Source organism: Ovis aries, chromosome 3 (genome assembly GCF_016772045.2).
Source record: "Ovis aries strain OAR_USU_Benz2616 breed Rambouillet chromosome 3, ARS-UI_Ramb_v3.0, whole genome shotgun sequence".
Classification (NCBI taxonomy): Eukaryota; Metazoa; Chordata; class Mammalia; order Artiodactyla; family Bovidae; genus Ovis; species Ovis aries.
The window spans coordinates 59,489,050-59,496,540 of NC_056056.1; the positions used below are offsets into that span (position 1 = coordinate 59,489,050).

A 7,491-nucleotide genomic window follows, 5' to 3' on the forward strand; every position below is an offset into this window, starting at 1 on the left:
GATCAAAGTATTGGATACATTGTTGTCTCTTAAAATATCTATCACATTCCATTATGTATTTCATTATTGTTGTTGTCATCAGGATTTTTAATTTAATCAATTTATTTTTTATGTAATAATGAAGCCCTACTTTCTGAACAAATGTTTAAGTTTACAATATGGTGCTGAGAACTTTAGGTACTATGTTGTACAGTAGGTCTCCAGAACTTCCTCATCTCCAGAGCTGAAACTTTACTCTCATTATTTTGAAAAGGTTTGTCCATGCTTGGTCCATGCAGAATTGAGCAAGAGAATAAAAACACACAAACTGATGTAGTCCTCTGGAGTAGTTTATGATTATGTAGAATAAAAGGCAGCTCGCATTCTCAGTCTTGGTCCCAGACACTGTTAATTCTCTTGCTCTCAGTCACAGTGGAGGCTGAAGAAACTTGGGTTGTCTGGACATTTCATGGTGCATCATATAAAACAATACTGGGTGGAGGACACGTATTCAATAGATTTTCTGGGCAAGAAATTGCAAGGACTTCTGGTGACTGGTAAAAATATATGTGCTCCGGAAGATGTGGTGTAAATCCTACCAAAATTCATGGGTTGCCAAGCAGTGATTGTGGCAGGGGTCCAGATGCCTGAGGCATGCTGCCACATCCTATCCAAGATAAAGAACAAGTAACTGACACTTGTCCTCCTATCACTGAGGATGACACATAGTGTTTTGAGAGTCTGTGGAATGTTGACACAACATATTAAACCCTGGGTCCACAGAACCAGCCGTTGTTGTTGTTCAGTTGCTAAGTCATGTCCAACTCTTGGAGACGCCACAGATTGCAGCACACCAGGCTTCCCTGTCCTTCCCTATCTCCTGGAGTTAGCTCAGACTGATGTTCATTGAGTCAGTGATGCCATCCAACCATTTCATCCTATGTCGTCCCCTGCTCCTCCATGATACAGAGGAGATTGGAATTGTGGCCATGATGACATAAAGCCAAATGTCAAGAAAGTTGATGAGAGATAAGACTTTGACATATTTTAGTTTGCATCAGTTCGGTTCAGTTCAGTCTCTCAGTTGTGTCCGACTCTTTGCGACCCCATAAGTTGCAGCACACCACTGTTCAAAAGCATCAATTCTTCGGTGCTCAGCCTTCTTCACAGTCCAACTCTCACATCCATACATGACCACTAGAAAAACTATAGCCTTGACTAGACGCACCTTTGCTGGCAAAGTAATGTCCCTGCTTTTGAATATGCTATCTAGGTTGGTCATAACTTTCCTTCCAAGGAGTAAGTGTCTTTTAATTTCATGGCTGCAATCACCATCTGCAGTGATTTTGGAGCCCCCCAAATAAAGTCTGACACTGTTTTCCACTGTTTCCCCATCTATTTGCCATGAAGTGATGGGACCAGATGCCATCATCTTCGTTTTCTGAATGTTGGGCTTTAAGCCAGCTTTTTCACTCTCCTCTTTCACTTTCATCAAGAGGCTTTTTAGTTCCTCTTCATTTTCTGCCATAAGGGTGGTGTTATCTGCATGTCTGATGCCATTGATACTTCTCCTGGCAATCTTGATTCCAGCTTGTGCTTCTTCCAGCCCAGGATTTCTCATGATGTACTCTGCACAGAAGTTAAATAAGCAGGATGACAATATACAGCCTTGACATACTCCTTTTCCGATTTGGAACCAGTCTGTTGTTCCATGTCCAGTTCTAACTGTTGCTTCCTGACCTGCATACAGATTCTCAAGAGGCAGGTCAGGTGGTCTGTATTCCCATCTCTTTCAGAATTTTCTACAGTTTCTTGTGATCCACACAGTCAAAGGCTTTGGCATAGTCAACAAAGCAGAAATAGATATTTTTCTGGAACTCTCTTGCTTTTTCCATGATCCAGCAAATGTTGGCAATTTGATCTCTGGTTCCTCTGCCTTTTCTAAAACTAGCTTGAACATCAGAAAGTTCACGGTTCACGTATTGCTGAAGCCTGGCTTGGAGAATTTTGAGCATTACTTTACTAGTGTGTGGATGAGTGCAATTGTGCAGTAGTTTGAGCATTCTTTGGCATTGCCTTTCTTTGGCACTGGAATGAAAACTGACCTTTTCCAGTCCTGTGGCCACTGCTGAGGTTTCCAAATTTGTTGGCATATTGAGTGCAGCACTTTCACAGCATCATCTTTCAGGATTTGAAATAGCTCAACTGGAATTCCATCACCTCGACTAGCTTTGTTTGTAGTGATGCTTTCTAAGGTCCACTTGACTTCACATTCCAGGATGTCTGGCTCTAGGTGAGTGATCACACCATTGTGATCGTCCGGGTTGTGAAGATCTTTTTTGTACCGTTCTGTGTATTCTTGCCACCTCTTCTTAATATCTTCTGCTTCTGTTAGGTCCATACCATTTCTGTCCTTTATTGAGCCCATCTTTGCATGAAATGTTCCCTTGGTATCTCTAATTTTCATGAAGAAATCTCTAGTCTTTCTCATTCTATTGTTTTCCTCTATTTCTTTGCATTGATCGCTGAGGAAGGCTTTCTTATCTCTCCTTGCTATTCTTTGGAACTCTGCATTCAAATGGGTATGTTTTTCCTTTTCTCCTTTGCTTTTGGCTTCTCTTCTTTTCACAGCTATTTGTAAGGCCTCCTCAGACAACCACTTTGCTTTTTTGTATTTCTTTTCCATGGGGATGGTCTTGATCCCTGTCTCCTGTACAATGTCACGAACCTCATTCCATAGTTCTTCAGGCACTGTATCAGATCTAGGCCCTTAGATCTATTTCTCAATTCCACTGTATAACCATAAGGGATTTGATTTAAGTCATACCTGAATGGTCTAGTGGTTTTCCCTACTTTCTTCCATTTGAGTCTGAATTTGGCAATAAGGAGTTCATGATCTGAGCCACAGTCAGCTCCCGGTCTTGTTTTTGCTAACTGTATGGAGCTTCTCCTCTTTGGCTGCAAAGAATATAATCAATCTGATTTTGGTGTTGACCACCTGGTGATGTTGATGTGTAGTTTGCGTAAATGTGAACTATTCCCATACATTTTGAAACACACTCTCTTCAAACTATATGCCACTAATTTGATGTGGTTATAACATTTGTGTTTATATTCATTTAATTTTTAATTTTGCATTGATTAGAAATAAAAGTATATATTTTTTCAATATATGGTTTCCACTACTGGGTGTATACCTTGAGGAAAGCAGAATTGAAAAAGATACATGTACCCCAATATTCATTGCAGCAGTATTTACAATAGTTAGGACAGTGAAGTGGAGAAGGCAATGGCACCCCACTCCAGGGCTCTTGCCTGGAAGATCCCATGGGCAGAGGAGCCTGGTAGGCTTCAGTCCATGGGGTTGCTAAGAGTCGGACATGACTGAGCACCTTCACTTTCATCTTTCACCTTTCACTTTCATGCATTGGAGAAGGAAATGGCAACCCACTCCAGTGTTCTTGCCTGGAGAATCCCAGGGACAGGGGAGCCTGCTGGGCTGTCGTCTATGGGGTCACACAGCGTCGGACACGACTGAAGCGACTTAGCAGGACAGTAAAGCAACCTAGATGTCCATTGACAGGTGAATGGATAAGGAAGTTGGGGTACATACACACAATGAAATAGTATTCTGCTATAAAAAGAGATGTATTTGAGTCAGTTCTAATGAGGTGGATGAACCTAGAGCCTATTATACAGAGTGAAGTAAATCACAAAATGACAAACATCATATAGTAACTCATATGGGACCTCGAAAGATTAGACTGATGATCCTACTTGCAAAACAGCAAAGGAGAAACAGACATTTTGGACACAGAGGGGAAGGAAAGCGTGGGATGAGATGAAAGAATAGCATTGAGACATAAGCATTACCATATGCAAAATAGACAGGCAGTGGGAGTTTGATGTATGGTGCAGGGTACCTAAAGCTGGTGCTCTGTGATAACCTAGACAGGTGGGATGGGGAGGGAGGTGGGGGGTGGATTTCAAGAGGGAGGGGACATACGTATACCTAAAATCTATTCACACTGATGTATGGCAAAACCATCATAATATTGTAAAGTAATTATCCTCTAATTTTTTTAAAAACCCTCTTAAATGGCCTCATTGGGCAGAAAAAAAACAAAACAAAACAAAAACAAAACAAACCTCTTCAGCTGAATGAACATACCCTAAAACATAATTTTTAAGCAGCTGTACAGAGCACCTGTTATCTTATTAAAAAGTAGATCACTCTTTTAAAATTGATAAAGTAAATTTAAGATGGTGTTGCTGTTTAGTCTCTTAGTTGTGTCCGACTCTGTGTGATCCCATGGAGAAGCCCACCAGGCTCCTCAGTCCATGGAATTCTTCAGGCAAGAATACTGGAGTGGGTTGCCATTTCCTTCTTCAGGGGATCTTCTGGACACAAGGATCGAACCTGTGTCTTCTGTATTGGCAGGTGGATTCTTTACTGCTGAGTCACCAGCGAGCCTGCTGTATTTCATATGTTGTGATAAGCAGTTTCTCAATGATTCTGATGATGCTGTTTGATTCCAAACAAACTCTGAGTAGCAACGTGTTTTATGTATAAGCAAAAGAATTCTATATCCACGTTTTGGTGATTGGGGTTTTTTTTGGTAAAGAAAGTTTTTTCAAGTGTTTTAGTCTAATGCTGCTATATATTTCATGCACTTTCCTCATTTTTCTGTTTACTAATTAATGATCATTAAAGGTTAATGATTCTTCTTTGTTATAAGCCCAGACTTGCTGTCACTATTCAGAAGCACAGTCAAATATATGCTGGGGCCAGCCTAAATGGAAAGGTTCTGAGACATGGGATATAATGACCACACTGATGAACCTGCTGTCAAATTTCCACTATCATCTTCACATATTGAAGCACATTTTTAAAACCGCTTTTTCTTCTATGGTTTTCTGTAGAGTTGTTTAATGATGGGCACTCCAATGAGATTGGAAGGTCAGAAAAGGAAAATTCAATATATATCAGCACCTGCAGGCAGATGCATGGACACAGGCAAGAACTGAGAATCACCTGAGGGGCTACAGACAGCTTGTGACATCTCCACTCCCATCCCTGGGTGTCATAGGCCCCTTGATTTGGCCACAGCCTACATTTCCAGTGACGAATATGTTCTGGCTTCTGTGGAAGCACCAGGGAATCACTTATTCTATCATTGCTTCACCTAGTATCACACTCCCCAGAGTTAAAAAAGGTTATAGTTCAGACGCACATTCTGAGTATTTTCAAAAACCCTGCTTGGAAGATACAGACTGGCTTTTCTTTGCTGAAAGGACCCTGAATGGTGCTGTGAGCCAGATTCCTCATGTGTAATCATCTGTCCTTTATTAAATCATGCATTGTTGTATCTGTGCTGCTGGCACTGAGGAGGGGCAAAGAGAGTTAGGGAGCTGGTCTTGCCCCTTGCATCAGACCTTCTAGTCACATTCAAAGAGCGGGTGCATCTCTGAAATGCTCTCAGCAGATGGAGGCACCCAGAGCAGCTGGGGCAGTCCAGCCTCACACATGTGCGTTTCTGAGTGGATTTTGTTCAGGTGTGTAACAGAGGGGGAGGTGTGCTATCATACTGTAGACAGTAATAAGTTGCAACATCTTCAGCCTCCAGGCTGCTGATGGCAACAGTGAAGTCTGTCCCAGATCCACTGCCACCAAACCTGGATGAGACCCCGGTTTGCAAATTGGATGCTACATAGGTGAGCAGCTTAGGAGCTTGCCCTGGTTTCTGCTGATACCAAGCTAACCATTTGCTAACACTCTGACTGGCCTGGCAAGTGATGGAAACTCTGTCTCCTAGAGATGCAGACAGGATGGATGGAGACTAGGTCATCTGGATGTCACACCTGGTACCTGAGATTGGAAACATAAAAAGGAATATTCATGTTATTGTTAATTTTATAAAAACACTATCCTGTAGAACCAGAATACACAGGCAGAGTAACTTCTAAAGCTCTCCATCCTTACCTGAGAGCCAGAGTAGTAGGAGGCTGAGAAGCTGGGTGGGGGACCTCATGTTCACTCTGAGTCCTGACTGGGACTGACTCCTGCACAAGATGTGATCAGAGCATTAATAAGTTTCCAGGGCAACAGGTTTATCTCCAGTAACATGCAAATCAGCAGAGAGTTGGGCAGAATTGGGCATAGCTGCAGGGCTGGCCAATCTTCATAACACAACATGGGTAGTGTCTGCCAGATGCCCAAATCTGATCAGCTCAGCTCAAATTTGCCTACAGACAGTATGTTTCTTCCTCGAGGCCCCAGAACTGGATTACTCTTGTCTTGCTGACCAAGGTCCCTATAATCAAAGCTATGCTTTTTCTAGTAGGCATATGTGGATGTGAGAGTTCGACTATAAAGTCTGAGTGCAGAAGAACTGGTCCAGTACTTTGGCCACCTGATGTGAAGAGCTGACTCATTGGAAAGGATCCTAGTGCTGGGAAAGTTTGAAGGCGGGAGGAGAAGGAGGTGACAGAAGATGAGATGGTTGGGTGGCATCACTGACTTGATGGTCATGAGTATGAGCAAATTCCAGAAGATGGTGAAGGACAGGGGGAGCCTGGCGTGCTGCAATCCGTGAAGCTGCAAAGAATCGGACACAACTGAGTGACTGAACAACTGTCCTTTAGCAGAATGTTTTTTGTTCTTTTCAATGTTCATAACATGCTTTTCTTCCCACCTTTCTAGGAATGGTTCTATGGTGGATAATATGTTTCAATAAATTGCAAGAAATTTGACAAAATCTCTATATTGGGTCCCTGGGGATATCACTGAGGCTGGGATGTCTTCCTGTTTAACCTGATTCCCTGATGCCCTTGAAGTGATGAACACAGAGACAGAATTAAGCATTACTGCAAAGTTTTCCCTCCATATTTAACAATGTGCCAATGGATATAGACATGCCCAAAATCTACTGATGCTGTAGAAATATTTCTCTGGGTTTACTAGAATACCATACCTGTAGAACTCACACAGAGCCAGGATTCAGTTTCTATACCAACCAGAGAAGAAAATCTCATCATTCCCGTGGAATCAGGTTGCATATTCCAAAAGGTTTTGTTTCAGTGGTAGGGCAAAATTATCTTTATAAAGATGCCATTCATGTCTTTCCTAACAAAGTGTAAAAGCAAAATCCAATAGACTCAAACAGTATCAGCTGATAAGATTATCTATCACTGAAGTGAAGATTAGTGACTGTCATAATGGAAAGTATCCACAATTAAGTAAAATGAGAAAAACATTTTGGAGAAATACAATAAAATGAGCAAAGTATTGCTAAGCTACAAGACAAGTTCAAGCAGTGTCTAGGGTGTATAGCTGAAGTCTTGAAAGGAAAAATTAGGAATAGCACTAGCAAAACTTTTGAAAAAAGTATTATGTCTGTGATTTTCCAGGTTTTACAAAATCATTTCCGGGACTTCAATAGTTAAAAATCAAGATCAGGTCAAAACCATGAATTCAGTGGCTGAATTTAGAGAAGCCTGAGAAAAATCACA

At 41.6% G+C, this 7,491-nt stretch overlaps 2 long non-coding RNA genes across 2 annotated transcripts in view; one reads left to right on the forward strand and one right to left on the reverse strand.

Annotated features, from left to right (window-relative positions):
• The window catches only part of LOC121819041 (uncharacterized), a 43,656-nt gene extending 36,913 nt beyond the window's left edge, over positions 1-6,743 (forward strand). The window contains exon 3 of the long non-coding RNA XR_006059173.2: positions 6,321-6,743. This is a non-coding gene — a long non-coding RNA (uncharacterized LOC121819041). The remainder of the gene's footprint in view (positions 1-6,320) is intronic.
• On the reverse strand, positions 3,609-6,966 carry LOC132659401 (uncharacterized). Its single transcript, XR_009599825.1, has 2 exons — positions 5,963-6,966; positions 3,609-5,848 (listed from the first exon to the last, which is right to left on the reverse strand). It is a non-coding gene; the product is annotated as an uncharacterized LOC132659401 (long non-coding RNA).
• Positions 6,967-7,491: the final 525 nt, after the last annotated feature.